This window comes from Olea europaea, chromosome 14 (genome assembly GCF_002742605.1).
Source record: "Olea europaea var. sylvestris chromosome 14, O_europaea_v1, whole genome shotgun sequence".
NCBI lineage: Eukaryota > Viridiplantae > Streptophyta > Magnoliopsida > Lamiales > Oleaceae > Olea > Olea europaea.
This window is the reverse complement of record NC_036250.1, coordinates 397,569-414,446: the sequence shown is the minus strand read 5'-3', so window position 1 is coordinate 414,446 and position 16,878 is coordinate 397,569.

The window sequence follows — 16,878 nt, the reverse complement described above, 5'->3', positions numbered from 1 at the left end:
CACGAATCAACAAATTTACAAGTCACAGATTATTAATCAATTACATAGTCAAAACTTGTATTGGTCACAACTCATTTATTCATTGAAAATTATTGGATTAATTGGTTAAGATTAATTTTTCGGCAACAACTTAATCAATTGTGAGTCACAGTCATAATTTTCAACCAATTTATTGGTTATAAACAGTACAGCACCATCTCACCTACCATAACCTACTCCACCACCGTCGCTACCATAGTCGACAACTCACCACAACCACTATCACCACCATATTAACGATTATGACAACCAACCAGGGGCGGAGCCACTTCAAGGTGTAGCTGAGATTTCTTCAACTGGTATTTTTGACAGTAGTTGAAGGCAGTGTTCGCACTAGGATTTCCGGCGGATCAAAGGTCCAAGAAGAGAAGAAGAGGAGAGGAGAAGGATTTACAGGCTGCAGAGATGGAATTGTGGAAGAGAAGCCGAGGAAGATGGTGAATGCCAAGTTGCTAACTGGGTAATTTTTTTAAATTTTTTCAGTTTTGGCCCCGTTTGTTTTTGGGCTGATGAGTGATTTTGTGATGGGCTATTTTATATAACAACATTATGCCCAACCCAATGACCCATATATATTTGATTACCCACAACAGATTGTCCAAAACTCCAAAATCCAAATTTCAATTCAATTGTACGAGAAACCCTTTTCTGCTTACTGCTGCCATCACGATTTGTGTGAAGTGGAGTGACTCAAGATTCGGTCTCCTGCTGGCTGCTGCTGTTGATGGGCGACGACTTGCCGCCGACCTTTCCAATCTCCGCAGACTGCTAGCACCTCTCTCTCTATTTTGGTTTTATTTTTGCTTTTTGTTCTCTGTTTTGTATCACCTCACATAATTTGTAACACCCCGACCCCTAGTGGATCGGAACGCTACTTGCTTTACTTAGCTTAACCGGTGGTTTAGTAACAAGTGTATACGTTTTAGCGAGATCTTACATTTTCAAATAATATTTTAAATAACAATACTTCAAATACTTTAAACAAAAACACTGAATCATTTTTCAAAACAAACAAATGTAATTTATTTAAAGAAAATATAACTTGTTCTCGCATTCTGCGTTATTCAAAACTTTAAAGAAATAACATTGGAAAACATTTCATAAAGATAAATCCAAATCACTTATTCACCGAATTTCCATGGGCTCGTTGCATCACTCTCTATCTTCTCCTCTATCCATGCCCGAGGTAGAATTTTTTCAATCTGTAGAGATGGGATTAAACCCGTGAATTGAAAAACTCAATAGGTGTCATAGGTACATTCGTGATCAAGCTATACATTTCAAAACATTAACTTTATAACTTTTTATACATGCCGTACCCGAAGGCACCATTTGACATGAAGGCGTATGCCGTACCCGAGGGCACCATTTGACATACGAACATTTTTTCAACATAGAGGGGTATGCCGTACCGGAGTACCATTTGACATATAACCATTAACATAAAGGGATATGCCGTACCGGAGTACCATTTGACATACAAACATTAATATGAATCAAAACTTATAACTTAACACGATTAAACACATTGCACTTCTATCTACCTTGATTGATGCTTTTGAAACTTTGAGAACTTGGATTGACAACTTCGATGAAATTTGGACGTTGAAAGAAATGCACTCTTTGGATGTTTGAAAACCGTTGAGAATTGATGCTTGAAAACACTTCTTAAACTTCTAGGAAAAATAGTTTTCCTCCCTCTCTTTTTTTCTCTTGGAAACTCTTTCTTTAATATATAAAAGCTCTTACTTTTGGTGTGAGACAAAATGAGTGAAATGAGGTCTCTATTTATAGGTAAATATTCCATAACTTAAAGCAAATGGAGGGTTAAATTTTATTTAAGAGAGAAAACAAGGTGCCATTTAAGTTTGAGATTAAATACTTCAATTTAGTGGGAGTTTTTATTGTCAAAAATGTGGGTAGCCCTTTGAGAAAATAATTGATGAAAATAAATATTTAAATTCTAAAGAAAAACGAGAATTTTCATTTCAGGCAGTTTCGGTCGACCGATTGTAGTCCGATTGACACTGCACAGCTTTCAGTTTTTCTAGCATAACTTCTTCTCCCAATATTCGATTGAGATATTTAAAAGTGCATTGGAAAGCTAACTCAAAGAGCTACAACTTTTATTTAGATATCATTTTCCACATCGAATGTTTCCTATGTCAAAAATGGGTCTCAAATGAGACTAAAAATTTGAAGTATACTTTAGTCATCCAATATTCATGTCTTAGTGCCACTAACGTGTCTAGAATTATTTGGGGTTCTACATCCCCCATACCTTAATTAAAATTTTGTCGTCGAAATTTACCTTTTGATTAGGCTAATAGTGTAGGATACTTGTCTTTGGCTTCTTCTTCTTTTTCCCAAGTGGCTTCTTCTACGCCGTGATGATTCCACTGTATCTTAACCAACTGAATCTCTTTATTCCTTAATTTATGCACTTTTCGATCCAATATCTTGATCGGTAGTTCCTCGTACGATAAATCTTTCTGTACCTCCAAGGTTTGATAACTCACTACATGATTAGGGTTATGTACATACTTCTTTATCATCGATATATAGAACACATTGTACACTGCCAATAATTCAGGTGGCAAAGCTAGTCGGTAAGCCACATTTCCGACTCTATCAAGTATCTCGAAAGGTCTGATATACCAGGGTCGTAGCTTGCGTTTCTTTCCAAATCTAAGTACACCTTTCATCGGTGCTACTTTCAGAAACACTTTATCCCCAACTTGGAATTATAAATCATTCCTCCTTGTATCTTTATAGCTCTTTTGTCGATCCTGTGCTGCCTTTATTCTTGCATGGATCTTATCGATTACCTCGACCGTCCTTTCAACTATTTCTGGTTCTAAAACTCTCTTCTCTCCGACTTCATCCCAATGAATAGGGGATCTACATCTTCTACCATAGAGAGCTTCGTATGGTGCCATTCTAATAGTTGCTTGGAAACTGTTATTATAAGCGAACTCTACTAGAGGTAAGTATGACTCCCAATTACCTCCTAGATCCAAAACACATGTTCTCAGCATGTCTTCCAAAATTTGGATGGTCCTTTCAGACTGACCATCGGACTGAGGGTGATATGCTGTACTAAAGTTCAGCTTCGTTCCCATAGCTCCTTGTAGACTTTTCCAAAATTTGGACGTGAACCTTGGATCTCTGTCAGACACAATGGATATAGGTACACCATGTAATCTCACAACCTCTTTAATGTACAACTGTGCCAATTGGTCTAAACTGAATGTCATTTTCACTGGAAAAAAATGAGCTGACTTCGTTAGTCGATCCACTACTACCCATATAGCATTATTTCCTCTTGTTGACTTCGGGAATCCAACCACAAAGTCCATCGTGATATTTTCCCATTTCCATTCAGGTATATCTAGTAGATTTAACAATCCAACTGGTTTTTGGTGTTCTGCCTTAACCTATTGACATACCCTGCACTTCTGCATGTACAACCCTATACTTCTTTTCATATTTCTCCACCAAAATGTATCTCGAAGATCTAGATATATTTTCGTACCAACGGGATGTGCAGTGTATGGGGTGGAATGAGCTTCTTTTAATATCTCGTTTCTCAAGGCTTCATCCTTAGGCACGCAAATTCTTCCTCTAAATATTAGTGGCTGATCCTCAGTTATTCCAAAGTCCTTTTTCTTATCGGTACCAACTTCATTCTTAATCTTCTGCAAAAATGAGTATTTTTTTTGTGCTTCTATAATTCGATCTCTAAGAGTAGGTCGAATTATTAAAGTTGCTAGACGACCAATGACTTGTCCTGGTGTGGTAACTATTTCGATCTGCAACTTTTCCAAGTTCTTGACTAACTCCACTTGAGAGGTGGGTAGTAAATAGTGCAGTCGTAATCGTTCACCAATTCCAACCATCGTCTTTGTTGCATATTCAATTTCTTCTATGTGAAGAAATACTTGAGACTTTTGTGATCTGTGTAGATATCACACTTCTGTCCATACAAGTAGTGTTGCCATATCTTCAAAGCGTGTACTACCGCTGCAAGTTCTAAATCATGCGTCGGGTAGTTCTGCTCATGTTTCTTCAATTGTCTTGAAGTATAGGCTATCACTTTTCCATTCTGCATAACTACACATCCCAATCCTCGCTTGGATGCGTCGCTATATATAACAAACCCTTCCGTACCTTCAGGTATTGTTAATATAGGTGCTGATATCAATTTCTGCTTAAGTTCTTGGAAACTTTGTTCGCATTTTTCCGTCCATTGGAATTTTACTCCCTTCCTTGTAAGTTGCGTGGTCCAACTATTTTGGATAATCCTTCTATGAATCTCCTATAATATCCAGCCAATCCTAGAAAACTCCCTACTTCGCCAGAATTTGTTGGTGTTTTCCAGTTGGTTACTGCTTCTACTTTTGCCGGATCTACTTCAATCCCTTGGACAGTAACTACATGTCCAAGAAATCTAATTCGTTCAAGCCAAAACTCGCACTTCTTGAATTTGGCATACAACTTTTCCTTGCGTAATACCTCTAAGGCTATTCTCAAGTGCTCTTCATGTTGCTCCTTACCCTTGGAATAAATCAGAATGTCATCGATGAAGACTATGACAAACTTATCCAAGTATTGATGAAACACTCGATTCATCAGGTCCATGAACACTGCAGGTGCATTGGTTAGCCCAAACGGCATCACCGTAAACTCGTAGTGTCCATATCGAGTTCTAAAAGCTGTCTTAGGTATATCCTTTGTCTCTACTTTCAGTTGATGGTATCCCGATCATAAGTCGATCTTGAAAAATTCCTTAGCTCCTTTCAGTTGATCTAACAGATCCTCGATCCTCGGGAGTGGGTACTTATTCTTGATGGTTAATCGATTTATCTCCCTATAATTGATGCACATCCTCATGCTTCCATCTTTCTTCTTTACAAACAACACCGGTGCACCCCATGGAGATACGTTTGGTCGTATGAAGCCCATATCTAGGAGTTCTTGCAACTGCTTCTTTAATTTTTGTAGTTCCTTTGAGGCCATTCGGTATGGGGCCTTAGATACTGGTGCCACCCGGGGAATTAGGTCTATGGTGAATTCCACTTGTCTATCGAGTGGAATACCAGATAGATCTTCTGGAAACACATCTACGAATTCCCGTACTACTTGTACATCTTCAACCCTTATCGTCTCTTGTTTCCCTCCTAAGATACTTACTAGATATCCTTAACATGTTTCTTTTCTCAACATCTTCTCAGCTTGTAAAGCCGATACTAGTCGAATAAAGGGTTTCATCTTCATTCCAAGGAACGAAAAAGGTTCATCTCCTGGTTTCTGAAATGATACTTCCATTTCCTTACATCGGATGGTGGCGTAATTACAACCTAACCAATCCATGCCTAGTATTACATCAAAATCCTTCATTTTTATCATGTATAGGTTCGCTTCAATTGGTTTTCTCTCAACTTCAATACTTACTGACTTGGCTATTCTATAAGTATTCAAAGGGTTGCCCGAAGGAATACTAACTTCTATTGTACCTTCCGACTTATCACAGGTAATACTAGATTTAGCCATAAAAGTTGTTAAAGCAAAGGAGTGTGTAGCTCCTGAATCAAACAATACATAAGCAGATGTATTGGCTATCAGTAGAGTACCTGCTATGACATTAGAGTTTTCCTCTGCATCCCGTTGAGTCAATGCAAAAACTCGTGCTTTCCCTTTTTGGTTCTGGTCGCTGTTATCATCCTTCTTTTGGGTATGTGTGGGACAATCCCTAATGATATGTCCTGACTTGCCACATCGAAAACAGACATTTTTCCCTTGTAAGCACTCGCCCCGATGTGTCCTTCCACACTTAGAACAGGGCGCAATAACCGGCACAATGCTTTTGCTGGCATTGGCTCTGCCATTAGCTTTCTTGTTCTGTCACTTGCCTTTTCCCTTATCCAGGCCATTCCATTTCCTTTTTCCCATGTTACCATTGTCCGGTTGATTGAACAGTTGACCATGTTGTTCGGCGCTAGTCTTCTGGTACCAAATAGCATGAGCTCTTTCCAGCATTTCACGGTATGTGGTGAAGCGATGGGACATAAGTATCATGCTTATATTCGAGTTCAACCCTTGTTCAAACCTTCGTACCTTTTTATCTTTCGTATCCACCAGATGTGGAGCATACATTGAAAGTTGATCAAACTTTCTCTCATACTCAGTCAGAGACATAGTCTTTTGCTTGAGTTGGAGGAATTCACTTTCTTTGTGATTCCTCAAGGACTGGGGAAAGTACTTGTCCATTACTTCCCCTTTGAATTGCTCCCAAGTCAATTCTGCTTGTTGCTCAGGGGTCCTTGTCCTTGACATTGAGTCCCACTAGTGACTTGCATCACCGGAGACATGAACTCAGCATACTGGACTTTCTGAGCGTCCATGCACCCTATCAATCGGAATGTACGCTCCAACTTGCGAAGCCACTCCTCGGCTGCAAGTGGATCAGTTGCTCCGTTGAAGGTAGGGGGCTTGTGTCTTCGAAATTGCTCGACCACTAAAGCATGGTTTGGAACATTAGGACCTAGTGGTAGGGGTTGAGCTTGGTTCGGATTTTGCCTGCCTAGGTCTTGAACAGCTCGGAGGAGGTCTCTTATCAAGTTTTGGTTTGCGCGGGCCATTTCCTATAGACAAAACATATGATTCTTATTAGTTTCATTCTTCGAACTAAAGCAAAGAAGATAGTATTTTATTTCTTGACATAAGGAAAGCTATTACAAGGATTTAAATCTAATCCCTATAAGTTCTACGAATCTTCTTTGGTGGAGCTTCATCTTCGGAGGAGTCTTCCGCCTCAGGTCCGGACTCTATGTCCATCTCAACCCGTGGCTCAGGCTCAGGATCATTCTCTAAATCATCCTCGGGTTCTTCTTCGGGATCTTCTTCCTCAGCAAAAGGTTCCTCCTCAGGCTCCTCATGGATTACATCATCCCACAAATCAATCAGGACATGGCAATACCTCTCAAATGCGAACAGGTTTGGGTTGCCTTCTAACATTTCATCTCTAACTGTGACTCCCACATCTTCCCATTGAGGTGGGAGGGAGTGTATGAGGTTATTTATGGCCTCAATATGCGTGATCTCCACTCCAGCATTAACCGCCGTCATGCATCTCTCATAGATGTCATACACATGTTCGCTAAGCGGTCGGGTCGGATCAATTACATAGTTTTCATAGAAATGAATAGTAATTCTACGGTTCAATGCTTCTCTATATGCCCTAGCTGTTCTACGAGCCATATCTGTTGCATTTTTACATACACCATACTTTTTCTTTACTTAAAGAAAACATACAAATATTTAAACTTTCATATCATGCAATTCCCTTTAAGCCCTTAACTTTTACCCAAGTCCATTACATATCTTTAAATAACACATCTCTAAATCATATCAAAGCGTCATAACATAAACATAATCATTAACTTTAAACATGAACATACCTGGGCCATAGGATGAGATTGATGGATGGATGCACGATGCCATGGAATACCTTAAACTTTTCATTTTCCTTTTGTTTTTTAAAAAAAAACATACTTGGTCTACAGAACCGGCTAAACCTTGCTCTGATACCACGCTGTAACACCCCGACCCCTAGTGGACCGGAACGCTACTTACTTGTCTTAGCTTAACCGGTGGTTTAGTAACAAGTGTATACGTTTTAGCGGAAGCTTACATTTTCGGGTAATAATTTAAATAACAATACTTCAAATACTTTAAACAAAAACACTGAATCATTTTTCAAAACAAACAAATGTAATTTATTTGAAAAAAACATAACTTGTTCTCGCATTCTGCGTTATTCAAAACTTTAAAGAAATAACATTGGAAAACATTTCATAAAAATAAATCCAAATCACTTATTCACCGGATTTTCATGGGCTCGTTGCATCACTTTCCATCTTCTCCTCCATCCATGTCCGAGGTAGAATTCCTTCAATCTGTAGAGATGAGATTAAACCCGTGAGTTGAAAAACTCAATAGGTGTCATAGGTGCATTCGTGATCAAGCTATACATTTCAAAACATTAACTTTATAACTTTTCATACATGCCGTACCCGGAGGCACCATTTGACATGAAGGGGTATACCGTACCCGAGGGCACCATTTGACATACGAACATTTCTTCAACATAGAGAGGGTATGCCGTACCGGAGTACCATTTGACATATAACCATTAACATAGAGGGATATGCCGTACCGGAGTACCATTTGACATACAAACATTAATATGAATCAAAACTTATAACTTAACACGATTAAACACATTGCACCTCTACCTACCTTTATTGATGATTTTGAAACTTTGAGAACTTGGATTGAAAACTTCGATGAAACTTGGACGTTGAAAGAAATGCACTCTTTGGATGTTTGAAAACCGTTGAGAATTGATGCTTGAAAACACTTCTTCAACTTCTAGGAAAAATAGTTTTCCTCCCTCTCTTTTTCTCTCTTGGAAACTCTCTCTTTAGTATGTAAAAGCTCTTACTTTTGGTGTGAGACAAAATGAGCGAAATGAAGTCTCTATTTATAAGTAAATATCCCATAACTTAAAGCAAATGAAGGGTCAAATTTTATTTAAGAGAGAAAACATGGTGCCATTTAAGTTTGAGGTTAAATGCTTCAATTTAGTGGGGGTTTTTATTGCCAAAAACATGGGTGGTCCTTTGAGAAAATAATTAATGAAAATAAATATTTAAATTCTAGAGAAAAACGAGAATTTTCATTTCAGGCAGTTTCGGTCGACTGGTTGTAGTCCGATTGACACTGCATAACTTTCAGTGTTTCTATCATAACTTCTTCTCCTGATATCTGATGGAGGTAATTCAAAGTGCGTTGGAAAGCTAACTCAAAGAGCTACAACTTTTATTTACATATCATTTTTCAAATCAAATGTTTCCTATGTCGAAAATGGGTCTCAAATGAGACTAAAAATCTGAAGTATACTTTAGTCATCCAATATTCATGTCTTAGTGCCACTAAGATATCTAGAATTATTTGGGGTTATACATAATTCAATTATTTATTTATTATTTGTGGGTTATGATTTATATTTGAGTTATGATTTATCATTTGTGATTTGGGAATTTACGTAGAGGAAATAAGGACCTAGCTCTTTTGTTGTTCATAAACTTTAAAAAATTGAAAAAATAAATTTCACTGTAGCTAATGCCTAAAATTGTGCCCGCACTGAGAGAGGTTCCTAGCTCCACCCCTGCTACCAACATCGGCCAAATACCATCACGACTAATGCTTATATCAACCACCATTATGGCTGCATGTAACCACCAACTCTACCATCTCCTCAAGTCCATTATATCCTCCATCCCTGTCGACACCTACACCACAACCGCCACCACCAACAAAAACAAAAAAATACCCAAAAATTTAACAAATGCTACCTAACAACAACAATCAACGCCACCGCCGCCTCAATACTCTGCAAATCTAATAAAAAACTCTTGACGAACGCTCAACTCTGATCTCGCAGTCAACGCTACTGCAAGTAAGCAGTGAACACTCAGTTGTGCCGATCTTATAGTCGCGGCACGGGTACCCTTCATGCAGCAAGAGAGAAGATGGGATAGGTAGAGGAGTGGCGTCGATCCCTCTCCACAGCATACCATTCATCGACAGCAAAACAGTCAATTAGGTGAGCCGCACTATTCCGACCACCAGCTGCTTGTCCGACGACGATAGGTGCTTTTTGGTGTCGTGTGGTGTGGTGTCAGCCAGAGTAGCTCCATCGCCGGTTGCCAACTACTTGAATTGATGAAAGGAGAGAGGAAGAGAGAGGCGAGCCGGCAAGATGTAGGGAGGAAAAGAAAATAAATTAGGGTTAACTAAATTTGTATTATAATATTTAATATTCTGATTTTTGAACGTTGAAACTTTCACTATGATTTTAGAAAATTAATCTTGAAAAGTAGGTAAGGATGTGATTTCCACATAGATTTATCCTTACGAAATACATGAAGACCATCTATTTGTTCATGAATTTTTCTATTTGTACACCAGGATATCAACCCCGGTGGATCGAGGTCCCCTCTCTTGTGAGGGGGTCTGTACAGTGGAGTGTTAGTTGACAAGTAGCAAGCCCATTTGTTCATTTACTTGCGCTGGTGAGTAGCCAAAATATACTATGAAGTTTGACAAATGACCTTGGGCCATGTTTGATAGGAATTCTTTTCCATGGAAAATGGAAATTCTTTTCCAACTTCAACATTTTTGGGTGTTTGATAGAGTAATTTTCTAGGCAATTCCTTTTCTTGCTTTTGCCCCATATGTGCACATCGTCTTGCTTTTTGGGGAAAATGAATTCCCATGGGTTTGGTGGTTTTTCAAATTCCTTCTTTTTTTCTTTTTTCTTTTTTTATGGAAACAAATTTTAAGAAATATTGTAAAAAAAATTTTCCATTTAATTGACAATTTTCATATAAAATAAAGTCAGACGAATATCAAAAGATTGATTATTTTCTTAATTTTTTTTGGCAATGAAAACAAATTTCATCCCCAATACCAGTAAAATTTATCCCTTTAATTGACAATTTTTATGTAAAATAAAGTCAAACAAACACCAAAAAACACTTTTATTTCAACATTTTTCACGTGAAAAATTATACCAATCAAACACAATAATTTACAATTCCCAGGAAAACAATTTCTAAGCAATTAAATTCTTTGAGATTCATTTTCAATTCAATTTAATTCCATCTTTGCAATCAAACGAACTCTTAGTATTTTAAAAGGATTGCAATGGTCATTATTCACAAACCGACATTGCCCTCAAAATGGCTAGAATAAACATCAACATATAACCCCATAGACTGTTAGGAAATTATGGCTAGAGAGTGAGATTTCTTGTATAAAATATAGATAAATAATTAGTTTGAAGTAAAGCACACAATAACTCATAGCTAATTAGTGCTGCAAGGTATTTCTCTGCTTCATTAGTAACTTTACATTCTTGTCACATAGATCGTCTTCAGCTCTGTCCACTGTACATGCCTGATGTACCCCGACGGCATATCCAACTTCAAGAAGTATTTCGTTCTTAGTGATTGACTATTAATGCACACATGGCTTGGTTGGCAAAGCAGACTGTACTCAATAGTATTGAGAAAAAAACTAAAATCTTGTGTCTAATCCAATACTATGTCGCAAAAACCTCATAGTATTGTTGGTGATAGGTTGTTCTAGGAGGGAAATATTATCAGATTGGCCAATTTGGTGACTTCGCAAGCGCGACAAGTTACACATCTCGTTCAATGATGCGAGTCCATAGGAAAATTGCAACCAAGTGGTCTACAGCAGCTGAACTTCTCACCAAGTATGTTTGGGTGTGCTTCCTAGACCCTCTTTTCAATTATATTACAGTGTTCAACTACTATTTTGTGGCATTTTCCAATTTTCTCGTCCTCATAACATGTCAGCCAGAAAAGAGGAAGAACGCAAATTCTGGGAAAGTGAAAAAATAAAAATAAAAAATTTGAGAAGCTCTATTTCTTATCATTATTTTCTTACTATATAAAAAGGAGAATGTGAAATTACTGTAAAAATCAACAGTGACTTATGCCATTTTGTCTCACTGTGGCAGCATTTTTTTTTTAAGTGAGGGAGCAAAAACGACGTCATTTGTCTTTGCTTGATATATATATTTTATTATATTATATAGTGAAAAAGGCAATCTAAATTTACTCCAATACGCAACTTTCCATAACTCCCATCGGTTGGAATTATTAAAAAATAAAAATACTAATAATAAGACAGCAAATATTTCTAAAAAGTAAAAAGTAACAACTACAAAAATTTGAAGAGAGAGGATTTTAAATTGAAAAAAAAATTATATGTAGTAAAAAAAAAGGGAAACCTCCGTGCACGGAGACTTTTGCCTCCGTCTCCATGCAAATCTCCGTTCACAGAGGAATTTTTTTTTTTTAACAACATTATAGATAATTTTTTTTTCAATTTAAAATTTTTTTTAATCTAACCTTAAATCAAAAGGGCAATGAAGGGTTACTGTAGATGCAATAGTAACCAAATCCCATTTTACTGTAGATGCAATGTCTTAGTAGAGCCGCACTTTATTGCTACATCAATCTCACATGCAAGTATCATTTCTTTCTTCTCTCTCATAGACTTCTTTCTCTCTCCCATTTCTTCTTATTCTTTCTCCGTTTTCACACACAAACTACTGTTCTTCTTTGCACTTCTCCCACACAATTACTTGACTCTCTATTTTCTATTTTTCGTATATTCTGCTTAATTTAGCCAGAGGTTTCATCCCAAAAATTTTAATCTTTTGTTTTTATTTTCTTTTGTAGAGGTTTGAAGTTTTCATCGTCGAGAAAGAGAACGGTCGAGAAAATGATTAAAAAAAGATTTTTTGGTAAGTAAATGTTAATTTGCTACTATAAAAGGTTTTATCCCCTCCTATTTGTTGCCGCACGTCGTGGCCTCCTACAAAGTTATTTTAAAGCCCTTTGTGCAGTCGAGTCAATGTTTCCCATTTTGCCTGACAATGCATCTTTGTGATTAATAGTTGATTTTCATTAACTTGAGTATTTTGTTAGGAATTTTATGTCTCCCCTTGTGAATAGAGCAATTGAGTTTGTTGTGGATGCTTTTTTTCGTATTGGACTCCGATTAACTTAAGTATTTTGTCTGCAATTTTCTTTCCTTTTATGTACGGTAGCTATTGGGTTTTGCGTGGATACATTTTTCCTATTCATATTTGATTCTAATTAATTATACAACATTTCCTATTTGCATCATGAATTCTTGCAATTGGATTTTGTGGTGACATTTTTGTGATTAGTATTTGGTTCTCATAATATGATTGATTAGAATATTTCATCTGCAATTATTTCTCCCCTTAAGGAATTCTAGGCATTGTTTTTGTATGGATACATCTCTGCTATTCGTAGTAGATTTTGACGAATTGGAATAATTTATCTGCTATTAAAATAAATGAATTGTGTTGTTAACTCCCTGAACTTTACAAAATTATTCAAATCCACAATGTAAAAATAAAGTTGACCTGTTTGAGAAGTGCTTGTAAACCGTTTAATAAATTATAATAGATAGGAACCAATAATAGATAAGTGGGTAGTATTTATGGTTCCGTAAAATGTGTGAATATAAATGGTTCGATCAATAATAAATGGTTTGTTATAGTTACGTCAAAATATAAAAAATTTCACAATAGCTAGTACTCAAAATGACATTTTGAGCGAGTACTATAATTAAAATGGTTTTAAAGATGTCATTGATTCCTTTGTATTTTTTTCTCCTGCTACAACTTGTTAATTTTGTCTAGTTGCCAACTTAAAGGACATGTTTGGCACACACTTAGATTAGAGTTGTATACAAAAATCAATTCATAATTTAGCGGATCTTGTCATGATCCTCTTATTAGACCAATTACAATGCAGAAAAACAATTAAATTGTTTGTTTTCCTGTTAAACAAATGTATACTAAATGCCCTCGTTTCATTACTTAATTTTTTCCCTTGTGTGGATAGTGATTTAGATAATAAAATGTCATATGGTTCTTAAATTGATTGGTAGACATGGTTCTTCAATCTATATAAAGGTTCTTGCAAATCAAAGATTCTTTGTTTCTTTATATAGATATTGAAATGAGGTTATCATGTTATGATAGTTTTTTTTTTCAATGTTACTTTATATTACTGATAGGTTTGACCGTATTCATAATGATAGTTTGAGACTCTTTTATTAGAAAGGACTACAATAAACATACTTTTGGGCAGTCATTTGTTTAAATAATAAATCACAATTAAGCTAAGTTTTTTTTATTTCCTCTTGTTTTCTTTAGTCACCATTTAAAGACTAAATCTAAAAGCTTATATTGTTAGATAATACCACGTGTACATCATTTAAATAGTATTCAACACACACCATCATTTAAATAGGTTGAAGGGTCATTACTTGCAAGTGAGAAGCATAAGATTGGATTGTATTATTCTTCTAAGGACAGTTGCACACTTTTCGTCATAAATAAAGCAAGAGATGTACTCGTCTACATAATTTAGTTAAAACTTTGATATTTTTACCTAATGTTAAGATATGGCCTATGTTCTAAAGTTTTGTTGCTGCACATGATCTTAAAGTGGCACAATCATCTAGATCCAGTAGTTAAAAAAGACACATGGACTGAAGAGGAATTATTAGTCCTAACTTCTTATCATCAATTATATGGGAATAAATGGACAGAACGGCAAGTTTGCTGTGTATATTTTCTAATAGCTTTGATCGTACTTGATTTTAACGTAACATTCTGGATTTTATCATCTTCTTCCAATATGCTCTTTTTGCTGGAAGTTCACCATCATGGTCAAGATTTTTCTAGATTGTAATATATCCTCTTTTTTTGTTGCTCTGTTCTCTTTCGTAGCTTTGATAACCTTTTGCAAATATATGTATGAGAAAAAATGGTTTGCCCGACTCTCTCTCATATTTACAATCTTACTTATAAGCCACCCCAAACATGCTCTAAATCGATCTCTAAATCATGACGATGGGAAATCAGTATATATGTTAGTCATATTTTGTGTTTTTACCAAGCTTTAGGATCACTTCAATGTATAGAGTAAAGCTAATGGTAGAAGGTTCCCTTTTTTAATCTTATTGAAGAGTCATTTGGGAGACTTTTGTATCCATGTGAAATTTTGTTATTGTTTTGGCGAACTTGACTATTCCAATTGGAGAATTCGGAAAAGAAAAAAATCAGTTATTTATCGTGTTAAAGAACTGAAATTACCACATTAGCATACTACCATCAATTACATCAATGGCCCAATGGTAGTTCCATAATCATTTCATTTCATCTACTTCTTTGTCATATTTTCTTGCTCTGAGAAATCACTTTCACCAACTATTTTGCACCTAATTCATCTTACATGTTAGTAAAATTCAAAGCATATATTGTGAAGGATGGGAAAGGGCTTTGCTACAAGCGTTATTCCAGTTACTTTTGGTTTGACACATCTTTTACTGAAAATGATTAGTGAGATCTTTGAGCTATGGATTATGCTAGATGTACCTAATTTTTTTTACATAATGCTTTACATACACTCACAATAAGGGTGTGAGGATCACAGTTGGAATTATTTTATTCACGCGGGGTCCACGTGTTTGTGAGAGTAGGTAAACCATTTGGTAAATCAAATTATGTACACTTAGAATTATCCTTGAGATATATATCTTTTTTGATAATTTAAATATAATATAGCAGTGTGACGATATCTTGTTTACATAGTCTGAGGGGTCGCAGTGAATTTCTTTTCTATCTAATAATTCTCTCAATAGACTTAGTGGTGGATTGAATGAATCAAATCCACATCTATTAAAATACAACTTAGTTGCATTCCATTTCGTAGATGTTATGACATGTGTAAGCCGCTAAAGGAATATTTATTTTCTCAATATTCAACAAAGTAGTTTAGCTTTTGTTTTTAGTCACCTTCCCGCTTTTTCATGACGTGCCAATCTTTCTACTTCAACATATTTGACCTAATAAAAAATTTTCTTTTAATTGTACAAGGAAGTTCATGGCAATGCTAATGTTCCGGAATCAAATATAATTCAAACATGTAGAAGAGATGGTGCTTTAATGCCATATTTCCATTCTTTAATTCTTTTTTGTGAAACTGTAATTTTTGGAGCTTAACTTGTGTTTAAATTACTTTCATTTGTTTATGCTTTCTTCAGTTGCTAGATGAAAGGGAAAGCATAAATGCACTGCAGTTTCTATAAATATTAGATAGGTAAAAGAAGAAATCTTATCTTTACTTAGAATTTCATTTGTTGTTAAAAATTCAATCTTGAATCTTCATTTTGCCAAGGAGCGGGAGACTTGATACCGATGAAGAGTTTGTAGTGCAGCCATAATGGAAGAGTGATTCGAAGTTCATTTGCAAAGTTTTGTTTTTTCAATACAGATGTTTGTATGTTCTCTCTATATATGGTTGGAACTTTTAGATGAACCTTACATACATTGTGCTGGAACCATTAAATGATCAAGCATTTAGTTGTTTGGTTAATTCACTTCCAGAGAATTGGATTTGTTCATTTGTTAACATTTAATTTGTTTCATTCTTCAGTGGTATTTGTCCAGTTCCTAAGAATTGGGAGTTGATAGTTTTTTTTTTTTTTGGACAATGGTTCAAAATACAGGATGATACTTTATTTTTGGATGTGTTTTTTGCCAACTAGAAAGAACTATCTGGATATGGTTTACATTTTTTGGTGGGTTAGGTAGGTGCTTTACTTATATTTCCTCTATTAATCTTTTGTTTTAATAACTGATTTGATTTAATGCAATTGTTCCAATATTTATTGTATATTCAGATCCCGATGTATATAAACAACCAAGAGAAGAAACAGAAATGACAGTGCAAGAATTATCCATTCCATCTCAGCATACTTGCTCATTGGTGATTTTTTTTTTTTAAATACTGCATTGAATCCTTTTACAACTTATTTGCAATCCGTTTTCATTTTTCGATGCATGCTTTATTATTTAATGGATCATATATTTCTTACTCCTATAAACTTGCAATCTTTGTGTATGTCAAATGTTTCTATTATCATGTAGTGTCATGTTCTACATATACACGATATCTTTAATTTTATTTTTTTTGTAATTTTCTTTCTGCAGTAATATCAACTTTTGAAATGATCACCTTGTTGGATAGGACATTAGCGAGGCAATAATATGCTCTCAAGACTTTTGAACAATGCAATAAATTTTCAACAACTTTTTTATTTTTAACATCTATAATTTTTACACTAATAAAA